Source organism: Echinops telfairi, unplaced genomic scaffold (assembly GCF_000313985.2).
Source record: "Echinops telfairi isolate 266 unplaced genomic scaffold, ASM31398v2 ScPeMD7_25;HRSCAF=90, whole genome shotgun sequence".
Lineage (NCBI taxonomy): Eukaryota > Metazoa > Chordata > Mammalia > Afrosoricida > Tenrecidae > Echinops > Echinops telfairi.
The window spans coordinates 33775142-33777787 of record NW_022103922.1 but is presented as its reverse complement, the minus strand read 5'-3'; positions in this window follow the sequence as shown (position 1 = coordinate 33777787).

Sequence of the window (2646 nt, the reverse complement as noted above, 5' to 3'; positions counted from 1 at the left end):
AAAAAAAGGTCAAAGTGGATGTCAGAGGAGACTCTGAAACTTGTTTTTGATCATAGAGTAGTTAAGGCAAATGGAAGAAATGATGAAGTCAAAGGACTGTGAAGAAAATTTCAAAGGATGGCTCAAGAAGACAAAGTACAATATTATCATGAAATGTGCAAAGACTTAGAGTTGGGAAACCAAAAACATGCTTAGCATGTCCTAAATTGAAAGAACTAAAGGAAAAATTCATGTCTTGAGTTACAAGATTGACAAGTTCTATGGGAAAACACTGAATGATGCAGGAACCATAACAAGATGGAAAGAATACACAGCCACTGTCCTGAAAAGAACTAGTCGACATTCAACCATTTCAAGAATTAGTCTGTGACCAAGAACCAATGATGTAGGAAGAAGTTCAAGCTGCATTGAAAGCATTTGCCAAAACCAAGGCTCCAGGAACTGGTGGGATGCCAATGGAAATGTCTCAGGAGGCTGATGAAGCCCTGGAAGCACTCACTCATCTCTGCCAAGACATTTAGAAGACAGTCATTTGGCCAGCTGACTGGAAGAGCTTTATCTAGTATCCATCCCCCAAAAAGGTGCCCAACAGAAGGACTCTCACTTCACAGAATCATTTCCACAAAAGTGAGAACAGTGGATACCTCTAAATAAGAGGGAAAAGGGAAATACAAGTAGGGGGGACAACACGAGGGACAGCTATGAACCATTCTACTTCTAAGCCAGAGTTGTGGATACATAGTGTGTAGTTTATTGTTTTTCCTTAAATGTTACATATATTCATTTTATATGAACACAGAATACTGCATGGCTTAAAATCAGGAAAGATGCAGGTCGGGGTGGTGTCCTTTCACCCTACTTGTTCAATCTGTACGATGAGCAAATCATCCGAGAAGCTGGCCTCTGTGAAGAAGAACTCAGCATCAGGACTGGGGAAAGGGTGACTAACAGCCTGCCATCTGCGGATGACACGACCTTGCTTGCTGACTTCACACGTTTGCTGATGAAGATCAAGGACAGCAGCCATCGGTGTGGATCAAAACTCAATGTAAAGAAAGCAAAAACCCTCACAACGGGACCAGTCGTTAACATCATGATAACTGCAGAAAAGATGGAAGTTGTCCAAGATTTCCCCCAGAACCCAAATGCTATGTCGTATTGTGCAAATGTGCGGCACAAGACCAAAGAGCAAAGCTGTCAGGTTGAGGACTAAGGTGTAATAACTGAAGCCATGCTATTTGTAGTCCCCCCCGCCCATGCTTATGAAAGTTGGACAGTGAATAAGGAAACCCACAGAAGAATGGCTGTACTTAAAGTATGGTGTGAGTGAAGAATAGTGGACTTGCTAGAAGAACAAACCAATCTATTCTGGAGGAAGCACAGTCAGAATGCTCCTTACAAGCAACGATGGCTAGACTTTGTCTCAGGGACTTTGGACACGTTATTCGGAGGGTCGGGTCCTGGAAAAGGGCGTCATGCTTGGGAAAGTAGAAAGCCAGTGCAAAAGAGGAAGAACCTCAACCAGCTAGATGAGCACACTGGCTGTAACAATGGGCTCAAATCTGAACTGGCTGCACACTGGGCTACAAGGATTTGCCTTGTGTAGTGGGTTCTCATTCTCCAGATCAATCAGTGGGCTCTGAAAGAGAATTCCATTGTTTCGGAGCTGGTGTGAATTCACACAGGGCGTGGGTGATCCTTCCTCTCTAGTGCTTTCCCAGCTTCACAGACTAGGTAGAAAGGGACGCCGGGGTGGCACTGTTATGGTTAATGGCCAGCGAGTTGATTCTGACTTATGGTGACCCCCACAGAGGCAACAATAGAACTGTTTCATCGTGTCAACTCTGTGACCTTTCAAAAGCAGATTCCAGGCCTGTCTTTTGAAATGCCACTGGGTGGGTTTGAACCACCAACCTTTCGGCTAGGAAATTGACCATTTAAAGTTTTATACCACCCAGGACTCCTAGGAAGAGAGGGTAAGAGGGAAGAAACTATTTCTGGAGGGAATTTGCAAATCATTTGATCTTAGGGACAGAGTCCCTGGTGAATAAAAAGTTTCTAAACATTGTCACTTCTATTTCTAAACTTTAAATCACCTCAGGGACTGGCATAATCCCAATAGCAGGGTGAGATTTAAATTACTCTGTATAAGCCACAGATGATCCTTTGTGGATTTTATGCAAATACAGGCAGGGACAGGAAAACTTTCACCCATGTTAGGAGCTAACTCTCCTAGCCACTGCTCATTGACTGCATGGGCTTTCCCCAAGACTTCTAAGAAATAATTTTTCTTTATTACCCATCTGTTTGATACAGGTAAGGAAATGGCTTTTTAAAAGGTAGATCCAAGTCTTATTAGCTCGGGCCCATTTTGTGTGGCTCAGTGGTGGAGGGGGGTCTGGAAAGAAAGGGACAAGGGCATCTTGGTGGTGCAATAGAAAACCAGGACATCCTTCATCCCTGGGATGGAATATCTTACACATAACCAATTCTAGAGCGAGCATTAGGGAAAATGAGTAAAGAGAAGACTTAACTATTTCCCTGCATTGAGCAATTCGTGAATGCCAGTCCTTTGGATCATTTCTCCAGGGGAGTTTGGCAGATAGAGGAATGCAGGAGGGATCTAGGGTTCTGTACATTGCGAGA